This window comes from Vulpes vulpes, chromosome 2 (assembly GCF_048418805.1).
Source record: "Vulpes vulpes isolate BD-2025 chromosome 2, VulVul3, whole genome shotgun sequence".
Classification (NCBI taxonomy): Eukaryota; Metazoa; Chordata; class Mammalia; order Carnivora; family Canidae; genus Vulpes; species Vulpes vulpes.
Genome location: NC_132781.1, coordinates 107,045,854 through 107,065,197, shown reverse-complemented (window position 1 = coordinate 107,065,197; position 19,344 = coordinate 107,045,854). Strand labels below are relative to the sequence as shown.

The following is a 19,344-nucleotide window of genomic DNA, read 5'->3' as shown; positions in this document are numbered from 1 at the left end:
CATGCCAGCTCTCAGGGGACCTTGTCATAAGGGGTCCTGGTCCATAAGGAGCTATTGTCATCTCAATTTTTATTATTTTGTTAGTACTGGAAAAGTCCTATCCCAATAATGCCTTCCTAGTGTCACAGACTAGTGAGTCTGTGACTGGAGGCCTCTCGCGTTCTTGTGGGAAACCAAAGACACTGCTCTCACTAAAGCATTCTTACTGCCTGTAAAAAAAAAACAAAAACAAAAACAAACAACAACAACAAAAACAACAACAACAAAACAACCAAAAAAAAAAAAAAACCCCACAAAGTAAGGCTTTATTTTCTTAGACTATCTTTGGGAGTGAACTTTTTGGCCTTTATAAGGGCTGCATCTTTTGCACCTTCTTTTGGGACACTCATATCTGTGGTTAAACTATAAAAGGCTTATTGGATTGAGTCATTATTGAGATTATATTACTCATCAATGGCCAGATGATGGATCCTTTGAATTGGCGATATTTAAAAGAAAAAAAATTAGAGAGCTCTCATGCTAAACAATTGTCCTATTGGTACTTATGGAAACATCGAGTTAAAAAGTAGACACAAAGGAATATAATGGCTAGCTTTAGGGACTCAGTTAACAAGATGAAAGGACAGAAATTAGACTTAGAACAAAAAGCTAAAATCCACATCCAACATAAACTGCTCTTCTCAAAATCTGAACCCATCTGCCTATTTTAATTTCCCATGCCCTATGAGATTTATACAGAACACTCCAGGCTAATCTCTAGGCTCAAAGTATACAGTTAACTCATGTGTTCAAAGTTAGGAAGTGAATTTAGCAGAACTACCCAAGACAGGTGGTAGGGCTCTTTTTACTATTCTTTATAACTCTTCCAACTTCCCAGGGCTCTGTAATCAGGCTCTGCCAGCCTCAGGCCTTCTGATACGATGTCTTTTGCAGATGTAACTTAGATCCCCACTGCAAAGAATGCATGTCTCCCAGATAGCAGCAGATATTGTAAATTATAGGGTCCTTTTACTTCCACTTTCAGAATATCCTACCAAATTTAGAGAAGAGTTAAAAAAGATTAGTGGCCATTTGCAACCCCACTCAGAGGGACCTAGACTGGCTGTTAAGGGGTGTTCTTCCCACCTATGCAAATACAGTAGTTATCAGGTAAGCCAGATGCTCACCCCCCCTCCCCCCCCAGAAAACACCTTACAGAGAAAACAAATGGCCATAATTTCTCCCAGGCCCTCATACAAATGACTAGGAAATAGCTCAGCAGAGGTTGATGTTCAGGGGCCAACAGAAGCAATGGCAAGAGGATTCCTCCCTAAAGTGAATTGGTCCAAGGTTGGAATGTACACTCAGAAAGAAGACTTTTGTTAAACATTTCATACATACTTTAAAGACATAATGTATTAAATCTTAAGGTTCTAGAACATAAAAAAAATCTTTTGATTTCCATCATTGTTGGAAATCTTCCCAAGATAAAGAAGCAAATTAAAGAAAATGTAGTTTGATGGGCAACCTTTTGATATCATTCAGTCTACAGCTCAATTGTAGGGGGAAATAGAAACGACCAATTTCTACAAAACCAGAAATTGACTCTAGAAGCAATTCAAATCCCATCTATCTTCACCAATCCCCTAATCTCACCTATTCATCTGAAAATGCTTATCAATATCAGGATACTTAGAATTGTCCTGAACTTAAGAAAGAGGAAAATTCTAAATTATAGCTCCAATAATAGGCAAATATTCCCCCAAAAACTTTATCTTGGAGAAAACTTGATACTTTCTCAATCAAGAAAAGTTGATACTTTTAATGCAGATTTTCAAACTCTCCTCCTCGAGCCATTCTTTGAAATACAAACTTTGGAGAAATGATTTCCATCAGGAGGAAAAGAAGGGATAGTATTTGGAAACTGGGCTTTGGCCATCTGAATAGGTGAACTTATTCCAACTGCCAAGACAAAATTTGGATCTAACTGTTCTTTTGTAAACTGGTGAATTTTAAACTGTTGTGTCTGACTCTGGTTAAAATTTTAAGACAGCGGCTACAGGAGTCTCTGTTTGCCTCAGTCTCTATGTTTACGTGTGTCTATATATGTATGTTGTAGATATGTGATATTTTTCTACCTCCAGCCAAGACTGCCAAAAATAATTTGTAAAAGAACTCTATTTAACTGGATTAAACACAAACAAGTACTTATGTAAGAATTGGGTGTTCTAAAATTCACAGAAATATAAAAACTAACCTAAGTGGTTCCCTAGAACATCTCAAAAGATTTGTTCTTTCTCCTTATAACAATAAAATGTTACAATAATTAGACTTATTTGGTAAGTTAAATCACATAGCAAGCGTTGTCAAATAAGTGATGATAAGCCTTAAGTTATATTGTATGGGTAAGTGTTATTAATAAGATCATATTAAAAAATTGTAGAAAGGTTCTAGAAATCTGGTATGTCCTGGTATAGTATTATCACCTGTAATTCCAGTAATTATCTTGAAATGTTGTGCACATCATAGAAATAACCAATTCCTTGTCAACCATTTTATAATGGATTCTCATCAGATCTTTAACCACAGCCATTTTTAAGCCTTTTGGTACTTAGTTATTGCTTTACTCTGACGCTTCTGCAAAAGCACTCCCTTTTCAGTAAATCTCAGGAAAGAACTCTGAGTATTGGTTTCTGGTCACTTTAAGATCATCTCATTGAACTAGGTAAAAATTTATGAAGCTCCTATAAAAAAAAAACTGGGTTCATAAAGCTGTTAACAAAAGATCAAGATCAACAAGAATTAATTAAATGGTACCAAATGAACTATGATGACTGTTATTTTTATGACTTTTTCTTCAAAACGTTGTTGGTTCTCAAATGTTTTGCTTTTCCAGATTTAAGGGAAATTTCTTCTCTTTTTTCTAAAGCTAATTATGACTTACAATTTGGTAAAGTGTACTTATGTGAACAAAGATGAAACAGTTTTTCTCCCTACCGGATCCCTCCAGAATTTGGAAACTCTTAGTGAGTGTGTATTCTTATTTTAATACATTTATTTGCATAAGTTCAGTAAAAATTTGTTCTTCTGGTAATAGGACACAACTGGAAATACCAGTTAAAATGTCATTGTTGTAATATGACTGGAATGTCATATTTGATAATGATGTGCATAAAATCAGATATGCCGGACAGCTTTAAGGAACTAAGATTGACTTTTAGAGCCAATGAAGTCTCTTAGAAAAAAGCCTAGTACCTTCCTCATAGGATTCCTATCAGCCTAATTAGGTGAGTAGGGACCTGAAGAAAAAAAGAATTCACCAAAATCTATAGGTACTACAGGGAAAGTTTGATGGCAAATCCTTGGCTTGACTTCCTAGCCTCAAGAGGCTTTTAAAAGTTCAATTTGTGATTCCTTATGAAACGCTCCAGCAAAGCACATTTAAAGGAGCCTATATGCTCGGGGTGCCTGGGTGGTATAGTCAGTTAAGTGTCCAACTCTTGGTTTCAACTCATGTAACAATCTCAAGGTCCTGAGATTGAGCCCTGAGTTGGGCTCCACACTTAACATAGAGTCTGCTTGTCCCTTTCCCTGTGCTCCTCCCCAAGTTTAAGCTCACTCGTTTGCTCATAAATAAATAAATAAATAAATAAATAAATAAATAAATAAATAGATTCTTTTAAACAAGAGCCTATATGATCAATCACTATTCTTGCTGCACTGACATAAATAATCAGGCCAAATTTACTGAAATGAGGCTTACTTTGTAAACAAATTAGTTTTAATTCTGCTACCTCTGGTAGGAATTGATGAGGGAACAGTAAGTTAGCTAAGGACAAAGCACAAGCTAACACCCCACAAATGAACCCCCCCCTGCCCCCGCAGGTGAGATATGTGTGACATTCTTCAGACACTCACCAAACCTTGCCTATATTCCAAAACTACATCAGGAATGAGGGTGTGATTGTGGAGAGAGAAAAAATTACGTTTCAACAGCAACTATAACACGTACTTGTGGATAGTAGATTCAAGGTCTGTTAATTGTCTTTGAGGTTTTGCCATTTACCTGTAAACTGGACTTGATCCTAAATTTTTCTAGTTTCCTCATCTGGCTACACATCTCCAAACTAACATTTCCAATTTTCTCTCATTACTAGAATCCCTGACAGCTAAAACTACTTTTTTTGCCTCAGCCCTTGCAAACTGAAGCTTGATGACTAGATAACAAATTTCAGAGAAATCTGAAGCCACCATTACTCTTTTCAGCCAATCTTCTGCAGGCCTGCCTCTGTATGGGCCACTCAGAAACCTCGCTGGTGTCCCCAGTGACATCACGAAAGATGCTCAAACTGCAAACCAGGAAAATCTGTCAGATTTGCCTGCCCTCACACCATCTCAAGATGCTTCAAGCCTGACACCCAAAAATCTCAACTGGCAGCTCTTGGGACTCAAGACTTTGTTTTTCTTTTGTTTCTATAGAAATGTCTCTTATTAAGTACCTGATTGCTTGCACAATACAGGCCTAACTTTGAGAGCCCAGCTGCATCACTGTTTCCTGAAATAAGAGACACAACTGTTTAACTGGCCTGAATGAACACTTCTCAAGACTGAGACTGGTTTAATAAGATATGGAGCAATAGATCAACTTTAAATTCTGGACTGTGAAATTTCTTATTTGAAACTTCAAAGATGGGACTGAAGGGGAGAAGTTTGTCACCCCAAAACGTGCCACTTTAGCATGAAGACTATTGGAGCTAAAGGCAATTAAACCCCAGTAGATTCAAGAAAAGCTCTTTTCCTTCCCCTCATGCCTACATTTACATTACAAAGGTGGCCTGTACCAGGAAGAGAATTTTTTACCAGGGTTACCTAAGAACCTCATCTGCACAACAAGGGCATCCTTGGACTGTCAAACATCTTCTCTGCCTTCCTGGGAAAGGCCTCCCTCCCCTTTGAGTCCCCAGGTCCCTACCTGTTTTCCTGGCTCAGACTGTTATTATACAAGCCTCACCAAGCTGCCCTTTGGGTCTCATATTTTTATTGGGTTCCCATATGTACAAAGCTTTTTGCTGTTACTCTGTCTTACGTCAATTTGGTTATTAGACCAGCCAAAGAACCTAAAATTGAAAAAGGAAAAAAAATGTCCTTCCCTACAAGATGGATGGTGGTGATGATTACACAACAGTGTGAATGTAATTTAATGCCACTAAACTAATTACCTAAAAACGGTTAAAATGGTAAATTGCATGTTATGAGCATTTTACTACAATTTTTTTTAAATGGGGGAAAGGAAATCACTACTGAGACTGCAGTCTAAGTCTAATCAGGTCAATGACAAAAAGTAGTGTGGCCCTCAGCTGTACATTTCAAATAAAAATGACTGTCTCTGAACTTTATCCCCTGCCTGAGACACACAAACACAGACAAAATTCCACATGTGCATAAAGTCTTGTTTTCTACACAAGGTCAAAATGCCTTCTTTTTATAAATGAATCTACATAGCTCCATCATGACAGCTCAGAGAATAATAATTGACTTCGGGATATTCATAGATAATTTTCCCCAAGTGTGAGGGGGCAAGAGGACATTGGACTAAATCAATTAGTACACTTAATTAGGATTAATTAAGTCTTGCTTGAAAGAGAGCAAATGAAACAAAATACAATCACTTTCAGAAAAGGCAGACGGGTCATAAGAATGTTGGTATCATTTACTAAGCACCTACTCTAATGAAATGTCATTACTGCTTCCACCAGCTATGCTTGGCTTCCACCACGCAGGCATTGGAAGGTCTGCACATCTTGGCAGATTAGGTAGAGTTAGGTCGTAGGTCCAGTTAATGAGCTGTAAGGAGAAGTCACATGTGTCACTTCCAAAACAAAGCGTTTAATTGCTAGTGCAAGATTCTCCAGAGATCTCTGGTGACCAACAGAGCTTGTGATGGTCGCTCTCCTGTCAGAGTGAGAGGTCATGGGTAAACACACTATCAGAGATGAAATATCTGCAGTTATAAACCATTAAAAGGGGGAGTAATTTGCTACTGCAGTTTATTTAGTCTCGCCTATTTTTGCTGCAAAACAAAACAGACAACCTGACACTGAACTCAGCACCTTACATTATATAATCTAAAATCCTACAGTGAGGGATGCCTGGGTGGCTCAGTGGTTGAGTGTCTGCCTTTGGCTCAGGGCATGATCCCAGAATTCTGGGATCAAGTCCCACATCAGGCTCCTGCAGGGAGCCTGCTTCTCCCTCTGCCTGTGTCTCTGCCTCTCTCTGTGTCTCTCATGAATAAATAAAGAAATCAATCTTTAAAAATGAATAAATAAAGATAAAATCCTACAATAACCTTGCAAGGAGATAATGTATACCCATTTTTTCAGGTGAAGCAACTGAGGCTAAAATATCACACTCAGAAAGGCAGACTTATGATTAAAACTCCTAAACTTGCTTTCCTTCACTATAACCCAATGTTCCTTCAACATTCATGCCTCATTTGACCATTGAGTCATTTTCTGTCTACCATGACTACCATGTTCTTTTTCCTCAAGATGAAAAAGATGATTTCTCCGCTTCAACTTATTAACATCTAAATAAGTACCACCTTGCCAAAAGAACAATCTTTGGTAGGCAGAGACCTTCTGAGCTCTTATGTCCCTTACCTATAGAATCTTGCACAAAAGGCTCAACATCCTAGTAACCCATGTGAAAGATGAGGACAATAATAACCTCTGTGCTCAGTCTCATGACAAGTTTGTCACAGACGATGCACAACAAGAGTTTAGCTTGGGTCCTGAGGAGGAAGTTAAGTCATGAGACTTTCTTAGGCTCCTAGAGTCAGGAGTGGTGGTGCTGGAGGAGGGTGGGAGGCGGAGGCATGGAGGCAAATCAGCCGAGGGACAAGAGCTTGGGCACTAGAGTCAGGCCTCTGGTTCATGAACCAAGTGCCACCTCTGAGCATGGGCAGGGTGTCTTTCTTCTCTGGTTTTCTCACGTGTGAAATGGGGACAAAAGTAATACCTACCCCAAGGGACTGCTGTATGGAGAAAATTAGTTCCTACATATAAAACAGCCAGGGAGAAAGGTAGAGAAGAACACCTGAGTCAGTACTTTTGGCATTAGAAGAGAGGTAAGTGCTTTCCAGAAGCTGTTTGAACTCTGCTAAGGGCTGAATTATCTCCCCCCACTAAGTTCACATACCATAGATATCATAGTTCTAAACCCCAGTACCTCAGAATGCGACTCTATTTGGAAACAGGGTCTTTTCTGAGTAATTAAGTTAAATGAGGTCATTAGGGTAGGCTGCAATCCAATACAACTGGGACAGGAAAACAAAAGAAAAGACTAGGACAGACACAGACGGAAGACCATACGAAGACACAGGGAGAAGATGGTTGTCTATAAGCCAAGGAGAGACAACTTAGAAGAAATCAACCCTGCCAACACCTTGCTCAGACTTCTGGCTACTGAAACTGTGAAAAAATAAATTTCTATCCTTTAACCCACCCCCATCCCCATGCTGTGGTTCTTTGTTTTGGCAATCCTTGCAAATCAAACAGGCCCTGCTGGTTGCCATGGTCAGAGCAACTCTGAAACTCTCTTTACATACTGATTCTGGACAGCCAAAGCTGGCTTTGCCCTGAAGCTTAAAGAGGACACAGCCTCAGAGAAACCCTCATCTGCTTTTGCTGTGCTCATCCTGTGAACTGAGCCAAAGGGGGGGCTTCAAGACTCTCCCAGGAGCTTCTGCAGATCAGCTCCCCAATCTCCAAGGTCCAGGAGTACCTCCTGGAGAAACTGTTGACCAGTGCTTGGTTTTCTGTTAAGTCGCCAAAGTTTTCTCAGGTCTAATAAGAGATGTAGGTCTTTAATTTAGGGGTGTTACAGAAAAATGGAGGCAAAGTCAATTTATCAAGAAGAAACTTTTATCACAGCCTAACACAAACCTAATGTTAGTACTATTAGGAAAATGCTTTTCAAGCACACACCTGGGCCTAAGAAGTGCTGGTTCAGACACACACACACACACACACACACACACACACACACACTTTATCCCACTGAGCCCTGAGTAATTAAGTTACTTTGACAAAACACCAAGTCCACTAGACAAAAATGTTTAGCACCATTCCCAAAGGACAATGTGGTATCAAACATCAAGAAAGGGAGGTAAGGGCCTTTTTTAGGGCAATAGAGCAGAGAGACAATGTGGAGACAGCGAAGGACTATAGGAAAAGTAGCAGGAAAGGAGGAGGGCATCAGCTGTGGAAGGGAGACAGCTGCAGTCACAGGCACGTAAGCACAACTGGAGGAACTGGGTAGCCTTTAGAAGGATGTGCAGCCCTAGAAACTTCAATGGAAGGTTTTCCACATGGTCTGACGGTGATGGCACTTCTCCACTTCGATTTGCCTGTAGCTCCATCAATGTGTGCACCAATGTGAGCTGGGGTGTGATATAAGCAGCCAATGGCCTCTGGCATCCACAAACAGAAACTGCCAGCTACATGAAGGTTCTAGTGACCCGAGGAGACCAGACAGAGACTGGATGACCATTCTCTGGTGGAAGCCAGTTTGCTACCTACACAGCTAGACAGAGCTCCAAACAACACTCAGTTATCTCCCCAAAGGTCCCCACTGCTAAGCACTTGCTCCTGAAGAACTGGAATCAAGCCTCAGGTCCCTGGAATACAGATATTTACACAGTGCCCAAAACAATAGCAAATTGAAAACTCAGCTCATAGTGCCTGTCAAAAGAAATAAGATCACATTAAAATTCTTACCATTTCCTTTTTCTGTCAAACTAGCTGCTTAATATGCAGATAGCCTTCTCCTACCCTTCCTCTCTCTCTCCCTTTTACTCTCTCTCTCCTCTCTCTGTCTCACTGGTATCAATGACACATTTATTCTCCTCCTTTCAGAGCACCTTGTGAAATCAGTCCCATTTAAAGAGATTCAAATAAAGGCAAGGACACGGAGTGTCCATGGAGGTGCTCCATGAGGAGCACCAGAATGATAGAGTCTCACCCTTGCACTGAAGCCTAACCTCCACTCCACACTTTTATTTGTTGTGAGGGAACAGAATAGCTTGGTTGTAATTTTTAAAAGGCTTCCAAGCATCGTGTGAGAGTCAGAAAGCTCTCTTGGGTTCTCACACGTAATATCATTTTCATGAATTAAAAATAATTTTTGTGGGATGCTTGGGTGGTTCAGTGGTTAAGCATCTGCTTTTGGCTCAGGCTGTGATCCTGGAGTCCCAGGATCGAGTTCCACATCAGGCTTCCTGCATGGAGCCTGGTTCTCCCTCTGCCTATGTCTCTGTCTCTCTGTGTGTCTCTCATGAATGAATAAATAAAATCTTTTAAAAATTAAAATTAAAAATTATTTTTGCAAACAGGCAACTGTACAGGGTACATGATAAAACCCTATCCTAAACCAAATGATAAAGTAAGTAAAATTTGCCTCCTGCTCCTTCCACTCCCACCCTAATGGGTGCTCACCCAGAGTTCATGTCTGCTGTCTGACCCCCCACATAACATGAGCTAGCATTAACTGAGCATGTGCTACGTGCCAGGCAGAGGGCCAAGCACCTCATGAAGATCACATTTATATTCTCACACAACATTACAAGTTAGATAACCAATATAACTGCCCAGGTATAGGAAGACCCATCTTACCCAATGAAAAGACTCTCTGAATACCACTTTTTATCCAATTAACTATATAAACTCTTAGATGGAGCTAAAGTAAATAAGACTTATAAAATTCTATTTATTTATTATTCAGTTGCACATACATATTTAACACCATACACTATTTAAATTATACATTAATGTAGAAATACTGTTTTTTTTCCGGGCTTACAGATCATTATACAATTTTATTCACCAATGTGTTCTTTTTCTCTAGAGCCAAATTTGGAGTCACTCAATTCATCTTTTCCAGGACACATCGTCTTCATTTCCATCTTGGTTGTTTGAAATGCAGCACACTGTCACTGGAAATTTTATCCCAAGCCACAAATACCCACTGATATAACACTGGGACAGTTGTTCCGTTTATTCAAACTACAGGTGTATATTGATGAGCTGTGCAATGTAACAATTTACCACAATGCCTTTTAAAGGAATCCTCAGAAGGTCTGTTTATAATGGATCCAGTATTTGCATTCTGGGGGTCACATTCCCAGAAACAATTGCTAAATCTGTGCTCAAATCACTTGCCTCCTTTCTGTTTACTGATTCTGTCTGGAAGCCTCTGCAAGCATCCCAAACCAGCACTGATTGAACTCATTTCAGACCAATGTATTTTCTGTAAACAACACCATGGTTTTTTTTTCCAGTTTAAGTAAACAAGACAGCATCCCCAAATTTAAGTCTCTTTGTAAGGATTCCAATATTTGGATATGTCTTCTTTTCTCAGGGGTGATTTTGGTAAAAGCCCTTGTACCTATGCTCCAATTTGTACGACATCATTAACCCCATTTTACAGACCATGAAATTGAGGTTCAGAAGTTGAAGTAACTTTGCTAAGATCAAAGATCTAGTGCTTAAATAACTGGTGGCTAGGACTGCAGGCCAGGAGGCCATGTGCCAACGGCACTGTCCATAGTCTCCCAGTGTGGCCCCTGAACTCATGTCCACTTTTTACAACCAATTTCCTTTCCCGAAGTTCCCTGCTGCTCTCAGAACCTGTACCAATCCTCACTCCTGCCTCTGACCCCATCACTTCACTTACAGGAGTTTAACTGAAGGAAATACTCAGGTACACAATGATTTAGCCTCAGGATATTCATGATAGCATTATTTTTAAGGGAAAACATTTGAAAACACACTAAACATCCACAATGAAGGATGTGTCAAACTATATGCTCACAGTGGAATGCTAAGCAGCCATGTTTAACCTTCATGAAATATTAAGTGGGAAAAATGAGAAGTTATATAAAAAGATTGTAGTTTCATTTTTTTAACAGTATATTTACATCAAAGAAGACTGGAAGGAAGAACAACATGTTAACTTAGTTAATCCCTGAGAGATGGAATTAAAGGAGATGGTTATTTTCTTATTTGTACTTTTCTGTTTTCCCTCTTCCAAAAAATTATGCCTCTTCCAAAAGGAGAAGTCTAACAGGCTGCAATGTGCCTCCTGGAATGACAGGAGAAATACCTGAGTGAAAATGGTGTCTTATTTCATAAACTGTGGCCTATACTACTTTCACAAAGGTATTGCCCTGCAAAAGGATTTTCCAATTAAGGGAAAAAGATTAAGGTTGTAATCCTGAGAAGTTATCCAGTCCAAAATCTGCTTGGTCTCTCTATTACAACTGCACAGGTATAATAGCCTGTCTTACAGAGTCAACTAAGTAAGTGTACAAACCACTTGGCCATATGTCAGACCCTCTGCTATGGCCAAAAATCAAGTGATCTCTCCTAGAGAATTAGCTAGTGTTCTTTTAACCCAGTCCCTGGCTCAGGGTTGTACTAGGTGGGAAGTAACAGATTTAGCAAAAATGGCACATTCCCTACCTTTGGAGAGTCCACTAATCTAGCAAAGACATGCTGATGAAGACATGGACACAGTGAGCCAGGCAGAAATGGGCACTCTCTGGGGGAGGCCCAACAGTCACAGCCGGTCACTTGCTGCTTTCTGGGAGTAATGTCCAGTACCTGGAGAGCTAATGGTACTGGATTGAAAAAGGTAATAGGAGTCCAGTTTTTATTCGTTGCCAGGTAGAAGCAAGGCTGTCTCTTAGAAAATTACCATTCCATACCCCTGGTGTGTTAAAATAAACTGGCCTTTTTCAAGAGATCATAATGCCCAATGAGAACAACAACAAAAAAATGTACACAACTAATATGTAAACTCTGGTAGGCAGCATCAAAGATGGCCATGAGTGATACTCATCTTTTGGTATTTACTACCTATTATAATCCCCTCTCTTTAGGAGTAGGGTGGGCTTATTGATTTGTTTTTTAATGAACAGAATACAGAGGAAGTGATGGCATACCAGTTCTGAGACCCAATTATAAGAAATTTGTAGCTTCTATCTTGAGTATCCTCTCTTTCTCTCTCTCTCTCTCTCTCTCTCTCTCTCTCTCTCATGTTCTCTCTCTCCTTATTCTGGGGAAATCCAACTGTCATGTCACAAGAAGTTTTATTAAGGTCCACGTGGTAAGGGACCCAGGCCTGCCAACAACCAAGCGAGTGAGCTTGAAAGCAAATATCTCCCAATTGAGCCTTCAGATGAGAGCACAGCTCCAGGCAACAGCTGCAGCCTCTTGAGAGATCCTGAACTAGAGGCACCCAGATCAGATTCACCTAGACTCCTAACCAACAGAAATTGTGAGATATTACATGTCTATTGCTTTAAGTCACTAAATGTGGAGGCAATGTGTTATAAGGATTAGCTATCTGCATAACTAATACAGATTCCAAATAGAAACTTTCAAAAAGAGGTTCCAGGTGGTATTAATGAGACCTGATTCACTTAGTCCTTACATGGACTCTGGATTCATATTCCTGGGAGTTCATACCCAACTCTACCATTTACTAGCATATAACTACAGTCAAATTATTTAACTTCACTGTTCCTCGTTTCCTGGTATGAAATGGGAATTATAAGATCACCTGGCTCATATGTTAAAATATAAAATGAGTGTGTGTGTGTATGTGTGTGTCTTGCAATGGTGCCTAAAAACGAGTAAGTGCATATACATGCTTGTTATTATGACTATTAGCATATGATAATTAAAAAATGAGACATGAGTATATATACCCTGTATTTTTAAAATTTTTATTGTTCATAATTTATTTTTACAAAATTCAGATTTAGGTTAAAATTTCAAAAATAGAAAAAATAATAATCCTATGCTCTTCTAGATTCCTCTGACTTTCGCATTTTGTTCTATTTGTTTTATCCTTCTCTTTCTCTTATATTTTTTCAGACTGATTTTGTGTCTTTTCAAAAAACAAGAAATTTTATTACATAACCACAGGGAATCATCAAAATGAGAAATGAACATTGAAGCAACATTATCATGTATTCTACAGATCTTCAGATTGTTTTTTTGTCTACTGTCCCAATAATGCCCTCTACAGCAAAAGATCCAAGATCATATGCTGTATTCAGTTGTCATGCTTCTTTAGTCTCTATAATCTATAATAGTTTCTCTTTTTTGTGTATTTTATAGATACTTACATTTTTGAGGAATACAGGCCAGTTATATCAGAGAATATTCCTCGGTTTGAGTTTGTCTAATATTTCCTTGTAATGAGATTCAAGTTGCACCTTCTGGTAGGAATACTCTGTAAGTGATGCTGAGTTGTCAGTGCATGATATCAGGTGGCACAGGCTGTTGATCACTGCCATTTCTGGTAATGTTAGCTTTGATCATTGATTAAATGTCTGCCATGTAACTCTAATGTTACTATTTTACTCTTTGTAATAAAAAGTAGCTTGTGGAGGATAAAATTTGAGACTATGTAAACATCCTGTATTCCTCGAACTTCCATCCACAATGCTAAAACCAATTACCACTATCCTGGTCAGCAAATGGTGTTTTTCTAATTCCATATCTTATTTTACATTTATTAGTTGACATTATACTAGAAGGAAAACACTTTCCCTCCTTCCTCATTTATTTATTTATTCATTCATTTATATCAGTGTTGACTCATGAATTCTTACCTTGGTAATCTTTTACTATCTATAATTTTTATTAAAACCAAATATAAATCTAAATTTATAAACTGTAAGTCATATGGATACTTTTGACAGCATTTATGGACCCAGAAAAGATATATTCATTTCTAAAACACACAGGTATATTTTCTTTTATTAGAGCAGAGATTTTGCTCATGTGAAGAATTTTTCATTGTTTTTGTCTATGTTCTGGTCAAGGTTAGTACCCCTGAAGACTGAGAAACTGGGTTGGCATTATTATTAATCATTCCTGCAAAACATGACAGCAAGGAGCATTCAAGATAAATAGTGGGCATCTTTTCTAAGACTTCAAGAAACCTGGTTCTACCCCAATATCTTATCAGCAATTTGGCAAAGAATTCCAACATGGCTATACCTTTTCACACAGATTTTTGTACAAGTATAGTGAACATAGAAAATGGACTGAATTCATATGGTCCAAAATGGGAAAACAATTTTTTTTTGAAAACCACTTCCTTCAAGCAAATTCTAATTTCTCCTTCCCAGCCCTGAACAGATCTGCAGCTTTGCCCATCCTTTCTGGTGTCAGAAGAACCTCACTAAGGCTCCCAAAGTCAAGTTCCAATAGGAATAAGCACTTCAATCTCTCGTTCAATTTAAAGCTTCTTTCTTTTCCTAGCTCAGAATAAACACATGAACATCCTTGACCTGCAAAAGAGGAAAGAGAACTTAACCTGTTTCACTCTTTCTTCATCTGGTCTTTTCCTTATCACTCTGCTCATTGTTTTGGCTGTTCCCTGTAGGATGGAAGGATGCGAAGCTGGGTGAGTGAGCAAAATCTTACTCGACTAGTAATGTAATTTAGCTACGTGTCCTCTGTAGGGGAGCTGCCAAAAGCCAACTCTCTCTTTCTCTCACCGGTGCTTTTCTGGGTCTGTGTGAGACAGCCCATTTCAGACACTTCTCTCCTAAAGCGATGCACTTTCTCCTTAACCTCTAATGACGAGGCTCCTCGGTTGGCTTCTGTAACACCCGACTCAAGAAAAGACTGAGTGTCTTTGCCCCTAACTGCTAGAGAAACAATTTTCCACTGGTCAGCCTTTCATTGACCTCCAATTGGAGTTTCACCATTCGAATTTGTTCCAGGAAAATCCATGCAACAATATGATACTCTCCTCCTATCTTTACTCTGGGGAACCAAAGTCAATTTCTTCCAGAAACTCATCATATACACCCTGGGGTGCACCTGTGGGTCTCCCCAGTCCACAATGCATTTAAGGATAATGAGGTGTCAGCTTCTTCTCCTGGAAGATAATCCCACTCTTTATAAGTGCTTCTCTGGAAATACCCTTCATTTGATCTGGAGAAGGACATCCTTCTCAGGAGGGAAAACAATGGACACCCTGACAACTCTCTCCAAAGAAATCCTGACTCCGGAAACCACAAATGCTGGAGAGGATGTGGAGAAAAGGGAACCCTCTTGCACTGTTGGTGGGAATGTGAACTGGTGCAGACACTCTGGAAAACTGTGTGGAGGTTCCTCAAAGATCTGCCCTACTACCCAGCAATTGCTCTGCTGGGGATTTACCCCAAAGATGTATCTCTGCAATGAAACACCGGGACACCTGCACCCCGATGTTTCTAGCAGCAATGTCCACAATAGCCAAACTGTGGAAGGAGCCTCGGTGTCCATCGAAAGATGAATGGATAAAGAAGATGTGGTTTATGTATACAATGGAATATTACTCAGCCATTAGAAACGACAAATACCCACCATTTCTTCGACGCAGATGGAACTGGAGGGTATTATGCTGAGCGAAAGAAGTCCATCGGAGGACAAACATTAATGGTCTCATTCATTTGGGGAATATAAAAAATAGTGAAAGGGAATAAAGGGGAAAGGAGAGAAAATGAGTGGGAAATATCAGTGAGGGTCACAGCACATGGGAGACTTCTAACTTTGGGAAACGAACTAGGGGTGGTGCAAGGGGAGGTGGGCGGGGGTGGGGGTACAGGGTGATGGGCACTGAGGGGGGCACTTGATGGGATGAGCACTGGGTGTTGTTCTATATGTTGGCAAATTGAACACCAATAAAAAATAAATTTATATATAAAAAAAGAAATCCTGACTCCTTCACCATCTCAATTCTGCCTTCTTGTATACATAGGCTTGAAGTGGGATCAGGCTAGGATAGAAGCACCAGTTTCAGTCCCTTGTTCTCCTGTAGACATGTGGAGTGCTTTTAGGATATGAGGGTTCTTGTCAACTTCTTTGTCTGACACTTGCTATGAAATAAATGCTTTGTGATTTGTATTCTTCCACAATGCTGAATAAATTTTATAAGGATGATAGCGCCTAGGTTTCAAAAGGAAGGGCAGGTGGGTGAGAAAGGGCTTGTACAAATGTTTCAGAAAACTCTCCTTTTTCTATGAAGGCTAGCATGCTAGTTTTCAAAGTCTTACTACATTTGCCTCCAAACTTCTTAATTTCCTATTAAGAACAGCATCTGGCTTGTAGCCCAAGAAGCAAGATCCACCAGCTTTCCACTGAAATACCTATGTGTAGGAGAAGAACTTAAGAACTTACAACCATTTCAGAATTAGAAGTGGCTATCAATGGTTGCTAAAATCTAGGAAAAGATTTTTATTATCTGCAAATCATATGGTAGTGTTAGCAAATGAACTAAGCCATCCTCCCAAAATTGGGGGGGAAACCATTTCTGCTTCTCTCATTGTCTCTTCTGTTAATAAAGCTGAAATAAGCTGAAAGCTGAGCAGTCTCCTCTACTGTCTAATTGCTACTTTCTAAGGTAGCCATAATTCTGCCCTTACCAGCTCTCCTCCATGTAACTGGATAGAGCAATTCTCAGGAAAATGGATCAGGCTTAGAAACTGGTATTGGGATATTGTATCGAAGTATGATGTCCAAAAGGAGATGCAGGCCAGGACACAAGAGCCCTTGGAGTACTGCTTACTGGAAATTGTACATTTTAATGAACCAGGATGTTGGGAAACTCAGGGAAGAAAGCAGCAAAGGCAAGAGGCAATCAGACCAGCAGAATAACACTCTCCAAACATTGGGAGAATGTTCTCCTCTGCCTTCAAATTGCAGATCTGAAAAGGAGATTAATCCAGCCATCAGAAAATAATCATCAAATCATCAAATAATCATCAAATCGCCAAAAGAAAAAAATAGAATTTAAATTTTGGAGGCCAAAAGGGGATAAAAGTAATTTTTTAAATTACAGAATTAATACAAGTAGTTTTAGTAAGCAACCAGATTGAATATAAACCAACCAAAAGAATTTATGTGCCCATATATCAGTAGAAACTGATTAGGAAAATATAATAGGGAAAATAAAGACCTCATACATAGTAGAAGGCAGTAAGTAAAAAATACCCAGGAATGATGCTAATAAGAAATGTGTACTAGAAACCCACACAAGGAAGCTTTAATGAAAAATGGAAAGGATCTACATATAATAAAGCATACTTCTCCATGGCATGACTAAAATTGAAAAAGTGAGAGTTCTCCAAAAATTATGCTTTGGTATAATACCAGTCCAGTAGAAACTGCAATGGACTTTAAAAATTTTGAACAAGTAATTTTGAAGTTTATCATGAAAAATAAGCAGGAAAAATCAAAATGATAGGAGATCTTCCCTAATAATTATTAAAGCCAATTATAACATTATGCTTAGCACTAGTACAAATCTCAAAAAAAAAAATAATAGAACAAAGTCGTCCCATATATATGCTTATAAAACCTTAAAGGAAGCAACAGAGAGGGTATGAGATTAATTTTTCCACAAGTAGAAAGTGGCTATTTTTTAAGTATATGTGATCACATATACACATTTACATGAAATTTTCTAAGTATCTTTAGAATTTAAAACATAAATACTAAGAAGGGAAGGAAGAAAATTGGTTATTAGGGGGAAAAACCTTGCACCAATATGGTGCAACCATATACCATATTCCAAAATTTACTCTAGATTTTAAGGTTAAGTTGTTTAACAAACTAGAATAAAACAGAGGTTAATATTTCAACAATATCAAGATAAGCAAGGAGTTTTGAAGTGTAATGCAATGAGCCAAATTACAGAGTCTAAGTCATATATATGGTCAAATGATCTTCAGCAAAAGTACCCAAGTAATTTGGTACGGAGTTAAAGTCAAGTCTACCCAGAACCTCAGAATGTAACTTTATTTGGAAATAGGGCCTTTGAAAATGCAGTTATGTTGAGTTCATATGGAATAGAATAGCTCCTAACTCCAATAAGGTATCCTTATACAACGGGGAAAAGGAAATCTTCAGTGGATAAAAGGAAACCTTTTCAACAGATGGTACTAAAAATACTAGATATCTTAGTGGAAAAATAAATAAAACCTGATGCTTACTTCATACTATATACAAAAATTAACTCAAATGGATCATGTTCTGTGATACATTTATAATAAAACATAGATGAAAATTGTAATCACCTTGGGTTTGTAAAAAATTTCTAAAATAGGACACAAAAAGCACAGGTTGTTAAAAAAGAAATCAATTTGATTTCATCAAAACTTAAAACTTACACTCTTCAAAAAAACGTGTTACAAAATAATAGGCAGCTACACACTGGGGAGAAAATATTCAAGAAACATATATGACAAAGGGATTTTATCTGAAATATATAAGGACTCTCAAAATTCAATAATAGACAAAAAATACACAAATAATCTTAACAGAAATTTCACCAAGGAAGATATAAGAATGCCAACAAACACATGAAAAAATGTTGCACATCATTAGTTATTAGGAAAAAGTAAATTAAAATTACAATGAGGTATCACCACATTGTCACTAGAATTGCTAAATTTAAAAGGCTGTCCATACCAAGGGGTAGTAGTGACAGTGAGCAACTGGAACTCTCCTACATTGCTGGTAGGAATGTAAATAAAGTATTACAATCACTTTGGAAAACATCTGGCAGTTTCTTAAAAAGTTATACCTACACCCACCATGTAACTCAGTCATTCTGTACCAAGGTATTTACTTAAGAGAAATGAAAAATATATGTGAAGACCTGAACAGAAATGTTCATTATTTGTACATTATAATGAACATTATAAATGTTCATTAGCTTTATATGTAACATCTATAAACAGGAAAAAATCCACATGTCTATCAATGGTTGAAAAAAACAAATTGTGGTATAACCAATCATATAATTAAATACTACTAAACAATAATAAGAAATGAAAAATTGATACATGCAACAGCATAGATCAAATAATTATCCTGAGTCCAAGAGGCTAGGGGGAAAAGTTATATTATATGACTTCATTTTTACCAAATTCTAGATAGTTCAAACTAAGATATAGTGATAGCAGATCAGAGGTTACTGGGGACAGGAAGAAGGAATTGAGAGAGGAATTGCAAGGGCACAAGGAAATTCCTAGTAATGATGGATATGTCCGTTATCTTGACCATGGTGATGATATACTTTACCATACAGTTTATTGTACATTAATTATACTTTAGAAACCCTTTGAAAAAGAATGGAACTATAAAAAAAAGTAAAAGGCAAAGAATAAGGAGAAATATTTTCAAGAACAATGACATATAATTGCGAATGTACCAAGCACATAAAGCATATAAATCAATAAGAATAGATAAATGAGGGCAGCCCAGGTGGCTCAGTGGTTTGGCGCCTGCCTTC

At 38.3% G+C, this 19,344-nt stretch overlaps 1 protein-coding gene across 6 annotated transcripts in view; it reads right to left on the bottom strand.

Annotated features, from left to right (window-relative positions):
• Nucleotides 1–19,344, bottom strand: part of FRMD4A (FERM domain containing 4A) — a 614,318-nt gene that overhangs the window by 527,084 nt on the left and 67,890 nt on the right. The gene's annotated exons all lie outside the window — the stretch shown is intronic.